Source organism: Anabrus simplex, chromosome 2 (assembly GCF_040414725.1).
Source record: "Anabrus simplex isolate iqAnaSimp1 chromosome 2, ASM4041472v1, whole genome shotgun sequence".
Lineage (NCBI taxonomy): Eukaryota > Metazoa > Arthropoda > Insecta > Orthoptera > Tettigoniidae > Anabrus > Anabrus simplex.
Genome location: NC_090266.1, coordinates 1,012,490,328 through 1,012,504,036, shown reverse-complemented (window position 1 = coordinate 1,012,504,036; position 13,709 = coordinate 1,012,490,328).

Sequence of the window (13,709 nt, the reverse complement as noted above, 5' to 3'; positions counted from 1 at the left end):
GGTGCGATGACAACAGCCCTACTTTAGTAGATAAACGTAGTCTTGGTAATCAGATAAGTTTTACATGCTTTAACAATTCTTTAATTTTGCCATCCATGATCTTTCAGATGAACAGCTACTTTATCTTCTCTCTGGTTTTAAAGATGCGCAGATATCCAACTAATTGGATCTCATGGTAATATTTGTAGATCATAGGTACTAGAATAGCATGAACAACAATTTTCATTTCTGATCATGCCTTGATGAGCAACACAGGACACCATTCCTCAGTACATAAGGGACGGACAACATGTTCCCCAGAAGAAAGGGTTTCAATGATGGGGGCTAGCACCGGATCTCACGTTGATATTTCCCTATATCATGGTATAACATAGAGTCATAAGTAAGAAAAGCACTTACACCAGAAGGTGCGGGGAGGGAGGGTGGAGGGCCTTCCTCAGAATCAGAAGATATTTTAGGATCACTAGAAAACCTTCTGCTCAAAACATCTGTGACCACATTCTCCAATCCCCGAAAGTGCCACACGTCAAACTCGAATGCCTACATTCTGAATCTCCAGCGAGTAATTCGCCCGGTACGACGGGGCCAGCAAGCACCCAACTTAGAGCCTAATTATTGGCCTCTAGCGCAATCTTGACATGTCCTAGATAAAGACGGAATCTTTCTAAGGCAAATGGTATAGCGTGTCCCTCTTGTTCATATATGCACTATTTGGCCTTTTGAGGTGACAGGGTACGAGGCACACAGGAAGGCCTTCCGTGTTCAGATTCCTGTGGAAGAACCGCAGCGACAGCAGATAAAGACGCGTCGTTCTGTACAATTAACTTCCTGAAATCTTCCGGAATAACCAAGACAGGGGAATTATAGAGGGCTAATTTGAGATCCTCGAAGGCGGCTTGTTAAGTAGGACCCCATTCGAATTTGGCACCTTTCCTGCGAAGAAGATTGGCGATGTTTGGGATAAATTTTCCTAAAGAAGTTTACCATACCGATGAATCTAGAAACCCCTTTAAAATCCTTGGGAGGCTCGGAATTACGGTTAGACTGAGTTCTAGATTGGTCTACCAGAACTCCATCGGGGGAACTATATGCCCCACGAATTGATAGTTCAGCAATGGATACCTTCGGCAGCTTAACAGTCACACCTACGGTACGAAGGCGTTTAAACGCTATGATGATAATGATTCATATATGAATCGTATGAAATTTCAGCTTGCTGTTTCAACCTGTTACTATAATTTTACCTTACCCATGGTACAGTTTCAACTGTAGAGCCAATCCAACACATATATCAGTGATGCCTTTTTTTAACTTAACAGACGTCAAAACAGCCCTAAAACCATAGGTACTCCTTCGATACCGTCAACATCCACGGGTACTACCCACAGTTTATTTTACGTGGACCCTCCCCATCACAAAACCACAGGCTACAGGAGTACCCACGGTCGTGCAAGTATACACTGATTAGCCAGAACATTGAGACCACCTACCTACTATCGATATAAACCCGTCTAGGCGATAACAGCGTCACCTAACGAGGTATGACTGCTAGTCAGGCACAGACATGGTGCATATAGTAGCAGTGAGCGTGCTGTCCGTGTGTAGGAAGGGAAATGCGCGCGATCTATCTGAGTTTGACTAAGGGCAGATTGTGTTGGCCCGGAGGCTCAGCACGAGCATTTCGGAAACTGCACAACTTGTCTGGTGTTCTAAGTGCTATACTGGTATTTGACTTTGTTGTATACGTGCTGCCAATGCACTGCCGACCATATAAGTGTTGTCGTTAAACTGACTGACACAACAAATGCCGCCCTTCAGACAAATATCGAACGTAATTGGGCTACCGTGCATACTGAAAATATGCCTGAGGTCCCGGCACAATGACATATACATATTTTCCTTGAACACTGTATTTCCGTCACTGAAAATCTGCATAAGCTTTAAATTCATCATTATATTTTAAATCACGGTTCGCGAAAGCTGGATAAGCTATATAACGGTGATTCATTCAAATAATAATAATAATAATAATAATAATAATAATAATAATAATAATAATAATAATAATAATAATAATATGAGCCTACGTACCTCAGAAGGCAACACGCCGGCCTGTCACCGCAGGATTCTGCGGTTCAAATCCCGATCACTCCATGTGAGATTCATGCTGGACAAAGCGGGGACGGGACAGGTTTTCCTCCGGATACTCCTCTCATCATGCATTCCATCAACACTCTCCAAATATCATTTCATTTCATCTATCAGTCATTAATCATTGCACCAGGAGAGTGCGACAGGCTTCGGCAGTCGGCACAATTCTTATCCTCGGCGCTAGAGCGGGGCTTCATTCATTCCATTCCTAACCCGGTTGAATGCCTCGAAAGTGACTGAGAAGTTTTTCAATAATAATAATAATAATAATAATAATAATAATAATAATAATAATAATAATAGTCTTAATAACCAACTTTCCCTAACGCCAATACTATGTGGAGGAACTCTCGCGTGTTTATTTGCTGGTTGGCTGCTTGTGTGTTGTGTGTGATTGAAGAAATGTGTATTCTGACAAACATCTCTTTTCTTACAAGCTGTTTTACGTCACGCGGCCACAGATAGGTCTTATGGTGACGATGGGAGAAGAAAGGTCGAGGAGTGGAAAGGAAGTGGCCTTGTCCTTAATTAAGGTACAGCATTTGCCTGGTGTGAAAATGGGAAATCACGGAAAACCATCTTCAGGACTGCCGACAGTGGGGTTCGAACCCACTATCTCCCGGATGCAAGCCCACAGCTGCCTGACCCTAACCGTACGTCCAACTCGCTCGGTGACAAAAGTCTCTTGCAAGAGGAACGTACCTAAACTCGTCGACTAAGCCGGGATCAAACCCAGGGTCCTCTAAACCAAAGGCCACTCCATTGATCATTCAACCAAGGAGCTGAAGATTATTATTATTATTATTATTATTATTATTATTATTATTATTAAATCCATATCCAATTATGAAGAGATTTACTGTGTGCAATTTTTGTGGTATGGACTAAAACAACTTTCTATATTTCATCGATGTGGCTCTGTTTTATGTTCGGGTTTGACAACTTGAAAGTGGCAGAGGAATAAGCGAGACTATTAATACGCTTTCTAAAGTACCGAGCCCCTATGATGAATGGTCTGAAGATGTCGCTTGCAGAATTGGTCGTTATTTTTAATTTCAGACTGCTTGTGTGTTATATCTCATAGAAGTTTATGTCTTCGTGGTGAAAACAACATTATAATGACCTCACTCGTCATTTCCCTAGTATTGTAACCTTTATGATGCATAGGCCGTTGGGGCTTGTGGTTAGGTCACAAATACATGTAACTAAATATGGATGAAACAGAATTAAAACATTCGTGAAATAAAATAATCAAACTTCGGACTGTGTACTCTCACTTAGTACTTACCTGAATACTTACACATACAATTCTTGATGGGCGCCAGCTACAAATAAATGTAACGTTAATAGAATGAGAATCTTGAATATCTCCAAGGTGTGAGGTAATAAGCTTACTTTTATAGCATAACATATAGGTTCTGGGAAAAAAGCCTTTGTCGTTTGGTTTCCACATTAATATTTGAGGTTATCTGATCCACCATTGAAATAAAACAATTAATTTTATTTGATACTAAACAAAATATATTCTTTATGTGTTGACTTTAACGGGTGAGACTTGCTGCGATAATTTAAAAGATAATATAAAACTCTGGCATTATAAGTGAAGGAAACTGTAGGCATTAAATTTGAAATCCTCTCGGCCGGACATTTAAAAGTTGTATAAGAATTTTATCCCTCACTGTATCACTTGACAGTACCTTAAATAATTTGAGTGTTATTACGTCGTATTCTTTCGAATTGGTATCACCTGTAGGTATCTCAAACCTAATTTGGTGAAGTATCCGATTAGTTTCACAAACGAGATATAGCATGGCTTCAAATTATAACCACACTTCACAATCAACTTTACACGTAATTCACTGATAACTGTTAGTCTGCATTACGACGACTCAATATTCGTCTGTCACCTGTTGTCATCGTTGTCGTCATCGTTATCGTCGTTGTACTAGAGACTTTGTTTCGCCAGTAATTTAACGTCGTACCAACTTAGACAGGTTTCTTAACAACATTTGGTAAGAAATGGTCTTGTATTAGAAGGAAAGTGAGCATGACTTCATTTAATAATATGAATTAGCCTGGTGAGAAAATAGGAAACCAAGGAAAACGATGGGATAGCTCAACTTAATCCTGAATTAATTAAGGCACAGTTCCAGGGTTTTCCTGGTGTGGAAATGGTAAACCACGGAAAACTACCTTCAGGGCTGCCGACAGTTGGGTTCGACTGACTATCTCACTGTTCACCATCCGTCTCCTTCCAATTGACTGGCTGCTATAGGTTACAGCCCTTTTTATATACATTAATTGTCACGTGATATTACACCCACCTCAGAGTTTAAAGAGTACATGATGTCACTCCCACCCAACTCCCAAATATTACAGGTTGTCTTGAAATAGCCTCAGGCAAAGTAGGAACTCCCGGAATTTTCTCATGGTTCTAAATTAATACAATGACAGAGCGATGACTGGACAGTTACTGTAACATTATCACACCATATTTTGCAATCTTTTAAACTTATTTCACAAAATATATCCATATCTGATACTAGGCAACAACATGCTAACAATCACACACATACATAATAAATTAAATACAATGAAGCAAACGATAATTAATCAATACATAGCGAAATCAGACTATGGAATTGAATCATACAACAATAATAGTTACAATAATAGTATTAATAAAGATAATAATACAAATAATAATACAGATAAAATAATAATAATAATAATAATAATAATAATAATAATAATAATAATAATAATAATAATAATACACAGGAATGTTTGTAACGGGATTTGAACCGTTACAAACTGTTGAGGAGCAGACCACCTTTCGTGAAGAGACGTAAACAAGACAAGCCAAATTGTCTCAGAGGTGTACTGTACACATGCATAGTTGAAATGTAGGCCTAGAGGCAATGAAAAAATTAAGAATATAATCATTGTGGAACTTTTGGACAGGAATTCATTTGCTGTAACTACAATCTCTTATACAATGGCGGCATTAGTGTTCAGATAGAAACCTTAAATATGTATAGGAGAGTGTAAGGTAGGGACAATTGCCCCTATACTTGCCGGGTTATATGCATCATTTACCTGTCCATGTACTTGTCTATCAATAACATGCAGGCTCCACAGGCTCCTTTCATGAACATTTTGTTTAGGGCGTTCGTTTCTCGTGTTCAAGGTAGCGGGAATTATACCTGGCAAAATCAATTGTATTTGAGGGTATTTAAATGTACGAAAATATGTCATTATATAATTTTCCACGTTAGTAGTTTCCATTTAAGTGTGGAATTCGGGCACCATTTTAGACTAGCGGTTGCCAAATGTACGATTAATATATAGCAACATCATTATGTATAGCGTGTCCGGAAACTTGTAGAGCAAGCCGAAGGAACGTAAAACATTTCTTTTTTTACAAGTTGCTTTACGTCGCTCCGGCACAGATAGATTTCATGACGACGATGGGATATGAAAGGGCTAGGAGACGTAGGAAGTGGCCGTTGCTTTAATTATGACACAACTCCAGCATTTTCCTGGTGTGGAAATAGAAAACCACGGAAAACCACCTTCACGGCTGCCGACAGTGGGGTTCGAGCCAACTAACGCAGGCTCACAGCTGCGCGCCCCTAACCGGACAACCAAATCGTTCGGTGAAACAAACTGTGTTAGCATCCTTTCACATGTAGAATTTTCCTGAACTTGGCTTGCTGTACTATTCGGAGGACACCATGCGTATGCGGCAAATAACCTTGGAACATTTCTTTAATGTCAACATTATCATCACCACCATGTCATCGTCATTGTCCGCCAGTAATTTAATTCCGTACCAACTTAGACAGGTTTCTTACAACGTTTGGTAAGAAATGGGCTTGTATTAGAAGGAAAGTGACCGTGACTTTATTTAATGGTATCAATTAGCCTGGTGAGAAAATAGGAAACCAAGAAAAACCAACTGCTTGGTTGCAGATAGTGGGGAGAGAACCTAGCATCTCCCGAACGCAAGCTGACAGCTAGACAGCACGATTCGCACAGCGCACGTGCTCTGGGCCTTACGCTTTTCTTTTCTTCTCCTCTCTTAATTCAGGTGGGTTCTATTCTATTGTCCTTAGTCTCCATTCCTTCTAGTCTTGCATCGTAGTTGAGTCTGTTTGGGCGTTTCCCAAAACTTTACATCTAATCACGCTTAACCACGTGGCTACAAGTCTACCTCTTCCATGCGTTGTTGTAAGGATGTAAGAGACCTTGTGCGTCATATGTTGATCCCGCCTTCGGATGATATGTGAATGCCAGCACAATCGGCTCTCTAGCAGCTACCAAGCGAATTGGTCGTGAGGTTAAGATCGCGCAGCGTTAGTGCGCTCGAACCCCACTGTCAGCAGCGCTGAAGCAAGTTTACCATGGTGCAGGGGCTGTATCTTAATTAAGGCCAAGGCCGCTTCCTACCCTCTCCTAGCCCTTTCCTATCCCATTGTCGGTGTGACGTTAAGCGAACTTTAAAGAAAAGAATTCTCTACCCGCTTTTCTTGTAGGGGTCTGATTTTAAAAGTCCCTCCGATATATACATTATGTTGTTTGTCTTAATTTGCACGAGTTATGTACCACTCCGACTCTGCATTTTCATTTCTATGATTTGTAATTTGCCTTCCTAGAATGGTTTTAAATATATAAGATCACTTCTCATGCCATTTTCTTTTCTTTTCAGGTGAGTCCCATGAAATGGAGAAGCTAATGGTAGGATATATTACGTTACTTGTACTTTCTAAAAACGGAAGCATCGCATGATTATTGGCTCATAAATGATTAACTTGATGGGACAAGTATCAACGCGGGATGAAAGCTAAGCATGTAGGTGTATAGAAGTGTAACATTATGACTTGGGTAAAACGGGGAATAGAAGCTTTTGAAATGTGGTGTTACTGAAAATGCTCCATCTGTAGGTGTCCTTGATGTCAAAGGCGTCACTGAAGAGGCAGTGGAGGGTAACAAGATGTGAGGTACTGCAGTTTCCCTTTGTTTATCTCACCGAGCCAGAAGTTACTATTACCTATCAGTCTGCCAACCCTATTGAAATGCATGCACTAACCAACTCTCTGAGTGACATCTTCATACCATTCATAACAGCAACTGCCTGCATACGGAATAGAATTATTAGCATCGCCCACACGTCAATCACTCTCATATTATGCAAGCCAAGGATGAGATTAAGACAGGTCAATGAAAGTAACAATGCCAGGAGACATAGTGAATAGTAAATACTAGGTTTTGCAAGTAGAGCTAGGTAGGATTTAGTATTTACGTAGAAATGGAAAGGTTAGGATAGGACTGAGTGGCATGGAGAACTGCCTCAAATCAATGCATGGCCTGATGACCCAAACAACCACCAAAAGGAAATAGTTACTTACTTAGTTAGTTCTCCTTGTGAGTGCAAGATGCATGAGAGTCTTCATTTGCAGTATAATATTGAACATCACTAAAAAGCACGAGTGCCTTCGTGGCTCAGGCGGCAGTGTGCCGACCTCTCACCGCTGGATACCGTGGTTCAAATCCCGGTCACTCCATGTGAAATTTGTGCTGGACAAAGCGGAGGCAGGACAGGTTTTTCTCCGGATACTCCGGTTTCCTCTGTCATCTTTCATTCCAGCAACACTCAAACAATATCATTTCATGTCATCTGTCTTTCATTAATACTTACCCCAGAGGAGTGTGACAGGCCTTGGCAGCCGGCACAATTCCTATCCTCGCCGCAGGTTGGGGCTTCATTCATCTCATCCCTGACCAGGCCATTTTCTGGAAAACAGGTTGTAGGTTTTCATTCATTTTAACTAATAAGCACGATAAATATCTCACATGATAGGCCTACACCGTAAGAATAATTGTAAGAGAGAAAGGGACACAAACCCCATTTGGTCCTTGCCCTCTATTGAAACCTTGGTTACGATGCTGACCATTTCGTTAGCTGGAGTACTGTAACTCCCGTGGCGCTAACTCGCGAGCAAAGTAGCGGCAGATGATTCAAAACGCTCGTCTCGTCGCAGTGGGGAAGAGTTGGGGTAAGGGGCAGCAATCTTTTGTTTTCTTGATGCAAAGGGAGACTCATTTGTTTTAATAAACTAGGGATAAATTAGTACACATTGTTTCTTGTTATCATTATTTCGTGAATTAAATTGATAATGATACCTCCCGGAATGAAAATGGTATTTGCAGTTCTCAGAATGAATGGAAAATTTGACACACACTTTGCCAATTTACCTGTGATAAGTACGCCCGCCATCGAACGCAGAAGAGAAGCATTGTAGAGGTCATATACAGTACAACTACGTCATAATTTATTGATAATTTTACGGTTGAGGAAGAATATCATAATAAGTCTTGTGCTAGAATTCCTGTGTGAAATCTGTTCTATGTACAATTTAAAATGATTGCATAATTTCAGGACATGAAATTGGTACCATCCTAACATTTTCCCAGAAACAACTAAAATGTGTGAGTAAAGCGGTGATCTCCAAAATTAATAGTGGTGCAGATTTTTTAATCACCAATATTTTACTTTTGGTCAGTTTCATGGCATGGGAAATCGTAACAGTTAACACTACGGAGGCCTACCATGATCTCATATATCTAAACCACCGACGTACCGAGAAGATTTTTTTTTAGGAAGTTAAGTGTGACTTCCTTCAGATTTTACAATATATCTAATGATAACAGAAGAGTGGTTTTATTGAACAACTGTATACAGGGAGTACGAAAATTTCCGCGCAATAATCACAGGCCGTGATTTTTTTGCTAGTTGTTTTACGTCGCACCGACACAGATAGGTGTTACGGCGACGATGGGACAGGAAAGGGCTGGGAGTGGGAAGGAAGCGGCCGTGGCCTTAAGTAAGGTACAGCATTTGCCTGGTGTGAAAATGGGAAACCATGGAAAACCATTTTCAGGGCTGCCGACAGTGGGGTTCGAACCTACTATCTCCCGAATACTGGATACTGGCCGCACTTAAGCGACTGCAGCTATCGAGCTCGCTAGGCCGTGATAAAGGGGATGAACAAGATGAAATTGAAGATAGGTACCAAACCTGTAACTCACAATTTTCGTCCATAATCAACTGGGACTGATCAAGTAATGTCGTTTTAGACAAGTTCTGCCGCAATACGACTGCGGAGACGTCCACTTCATAAATTACTTCAATGATAAACACACATTTTTTTGACGATCATATCAAAGTCATTTTGGGGTAAGTTTGTCACATAGATTGCAAATATGTTTTCTTTTAAACTGGCTCCAATTTTCGAAATATAATGAATAGCTCAGTGAATACCTCTAAAAAACCAAGAATACCGTATGACGTGTAAGCTTTTCATGAATCTCATCAAGTTTATTATAAACCTAGTCCACACTAAACAATATTTATACAAAATAATATGGAATAACGAATGCCGTGATAAAGGGAATGAATGCGGTTAAATTCTAGGTAGGAGCCAATCCTCTAACTCGCAATTTCCAGGCATAATCATCCTCATATTCAGTACATTTACAGAAATATTCACAATTATTGTTTTAAAATTGAATGGACGATCTTCTTCTATGTGCATTCACATCCTTCGTCCACCACACCAAGGCTCCAGTCTCTGAGGTGCACCCAGAAATAAAAGTCTAGAGGATTTAAATCTGGGGAGCACGATGGTCAGCTGTCAGGACCATACAGACCAACCCGTCGATTTGGAAAACGGCAATCTAGAAATCGACGGAAGTCCATACTGACGTGACGAGGTTTCCCATCGTGCAAGAACTGCGTCTACTGACGTATCTGTAGTGGAGCGTCGTCCAAAAGATCTGGCAGAGAAGAATGCAGGAAATGAAGATAACTAGAGCCAGTTAGTCGTGTAGGTGGTACCTATGATACACAAAGCTGATCTCCCAAGATTCCGGTCGAAACATTTGTAGAAAACCTGCGCTAGATGTTACCTTGGCGAATGGCATGAGGGTTTTCTTCTGCCCATGTGTGGGCATTGTGTAAATCAATGATACCCTACCGGGTAAAGGATGCCTCACCGGTCGTGCGGAAAGTCTGCATTACGTTCACATTGTTACAAGAACCGGGTAAGAATTCTGCTCTTGGTAGGTTATCCACTTTTTCCAAATGCTGAACTCTCTAGTGGTGATTTCGGTACAAAAAACTGTTATCGCAATGTACGGTGAGCAGTCCCGTTAGGCGTACCTACTTGCTTTGCGAAGCTCTTTGTACTAATAGTCCATGAACCTATTACGCTGGCGTGGCAGGGGGGGGAGGTGATACTCCCACATGGCGCGTCCCCGGTAGCGACTGGGGAACCTTTACCGGCTTGCCAGCGGACTTGAGGAAAATAAAATACCTCTCGCGGACCAAACACGCAACCCCCTGTGGGTGGGGGACGCAGCCGAAGAATACACCCACCGTATCCCCTGCCTGTCGTAAGAGGCGACTAAAAGGGGTGACCAAGGGATGACTGTATTAAAACCATGAAACTACTTGTGATTAGTACCGGGGAACACTATGGCTCGTTTTTACTTGCGCGTAGTACCACTATGTAAGGTACCAAGTAGGTTTGTGATTAGTAGCAACAGAGTGGGTTGCCGGCTTTTACAGTACTTGTGATTAGTACCACTTTAGGAGCGGCACCATGGGTGAGCGACAGCATGGTTCTGGCTTGCCTATGCTTAGTACCCAGTATATGAGGAACACCACGGATTGTGCGAGTCCCTGTGGTTAGTACGCGTATGTGATGAACACCATAGGTTTGCGTTGTCTGTAAATGGCGCCGCAATGTGCGAAACACCATAGGTCTCTATTACATGTGCGAAATTCCTCACGTGTGAGTGGTGTCTTAATGTGTGGAATACCGCGAGTATACGCTACTTTTGATTAGTACTGCAACATGACAAATACCATGGATCTACTTTCCTAGCGATAAGTAACATTATGAGGGGCCCATGACTTAGATTTTATACTCCTTTGGGCTAAAAGCATCATCGATACAGTATTATGCTATGGAAGCAGTCCTTTGGTCAGTAATACTAATGTTTTACGTCAGTTCCTGTGAATGGGGGGCATTTGGGGTCGGATCCACTGATAGTTTTAAATACATATCCATCCATAAATTCTTCGTCCTCGCGGTTTGAATTCTGGTCAGTGGAGGATTTTGGACTTTTATTTTGTCATTAAATTTCGTCCCATTTCGTGCCATTGGGGGACGATAACCTAGATGTTAGACACTTTTAACAACAAACACCACCATCATGTACTAATAGTCGGGCTCTATTCGACAAGTCGTAAAATGTCTTGTTCCCGCCGAAGCTGCGCCGAATCACGATGCGGTCCACGGTCCTCGGTCTGTAGATGAAGCGAGCCTATGCTTAGGTGCTTAGGTGAACATTCGGCTGTTTGTAAATCGTTCTCTACACGGCTCTCTCACCACTGGGCAGATTCTCCAGCTGCTCTGTAAACGACATGAACATCAGGTAATTCGACATAAGTAAAATTCTCAAATATGTATCAATTGATCACAGTGACGTCGTTAGATCTACAACTGTCGCACGACTATGGACAGGCAGCGACGAGTCAGGAATGACAGTGGAGCAAGTAGAGGAGCCTACTTCCAAATTCACAATAATTTGTTCACGCACCACCACGGAGGGTAACATCACTCGGATTGCTTGCGTAATAACTGTGTCAGTTCTTTCACTCATCTGATTGGTATATGTGGAGTTAAGGCAGAGTTGATGTTAAAAAAGAGTACATTTTGGAATGTATCAATCGAGTGGTCGTCTCTGTGGTTGTAGTGGTTAGTGTGATTAACTGCCATACCGAGATGTCCAGGTTCGATTCTCGGATTGAAACGGGGTCCCCTGAGCCTCGGGAGGTCAACTCAGTAGAAGGGTTCGATTCCCAGCTCAGCAATCGTCAAAGTAACTTTCCGTGCTCTCCCACTTCTTCTCCAGGAAAATGGCTGGATTGTACCACGACTGCTTCCTTCCCTCTTCAGTGCCTATCGCTTCAATTTTCCCATACTCCACAATCCCCCTCTTCAGCATAGCAGGTAAGGCAGCCTGGGCCAGGTAATCGTCCTCCTCCACCAAGTGTCTTATGCTCCAGGAAACTCCATTTGACGCGGTATAGGTGGGATCCCTCACTGAGTCCGGGAGAGAAACAAAACCTGGATATTAAATGGATTAAATGAATACATTTACAACACAAGTCAATGGGGGCGAATTCATATATAATAATAATAATAATAATAATAATAATAATAATAATAATAATAATAATAATAATAATTTTTATTAAACGGGTCAAGCTTACAAAGATCAGTCATTTGTCATTTGTGTCGTCAAGAGTGGATAAATTGGAAATAATTGCATGTGCAGTACTTCTAACAACGTACACTACACCGGTTTTCCAGTACACGTGCGTCCTCTCTCTCTACTCCTCAATGGGCCAGGGAAAACCACTAACAAATGATTTTGACTGTGATAGTAAACAGGTTCAAAAACACCTGCACAGCGCTCCAGTAGATTAAAATGGACGCGACGTGGTTCGAACCCTACGATCGGCTGCCTTGAAGAGGTTTTTCCTGGTCTCCCACTTTTACACCAGGAAAATGCTGGGGCTGTACCTTAATTAAGGCCACGGCCACTTCCTTCCCACTGCTAGCCCTTCCTATCCCATCGTCCCCATAAAACTTTTCTGTGTCGGTGCGACCTAAAACAACTTGTATTAAATAAAGCCATAACGACAGTATGACGTAACCGGCGTTTCCTACTACCGCCACTAAGAACATATAAGATCCGGAATTATTTGGCTCGCCTACAGGCTCCGTGCGTATAGCAATGTGCTGCTGCGGGAGGAAATTACGTTAACTACTTAGGGACACCTTCATCAACAGCTGACCATAAGAAGATGGAATATGTGTGATGTTTACATACATAATTATATTCAATAATTTTACAGTGGCCCTCTATCTATGGATCCCTTTCTATGTTTTTGTCTAAAGCCATTATTAGAATCTAAGACCATATTCCCTATGTGATGATCCGGTCATGTTTGTGATGTAAGTAGCCGCAGTGATGGATCACACTGGCGTGAAGAGAAGAACCTTGTGTCTCTGTACATTCTCTATCCCAAGGTTTGTTTTATTTTGTTTTTGACACAGTATATGATACCTGCGTATGTTTTTCGTCTAATTTCTTATCATCCCCTCCTTTACCATTAATATATCATCCTTCATAATTTCGGCTATACTCGATAAAACGACTAGTGGCTGGGTATGACGCGAAAGCGGAACCCAATAAACAAATTAAGAACGAGAATAAGCAGAAGAAGAATCGGTGTACAATGCTGTCTTCAGCTGATTATTTTTTAACATTACAACGTTCGGGCAGAAGTATGCTGGCTGCATTAACAGATACTGTAATGAAATGGCGTATGGTTTTTAGTGCCGGGAGTGTCCGAGGACAAGTTCGGCTCGCCAGGTGCAGGTATTTTTTGATTTGACTCCCGTAGGCGACCTGCGCGT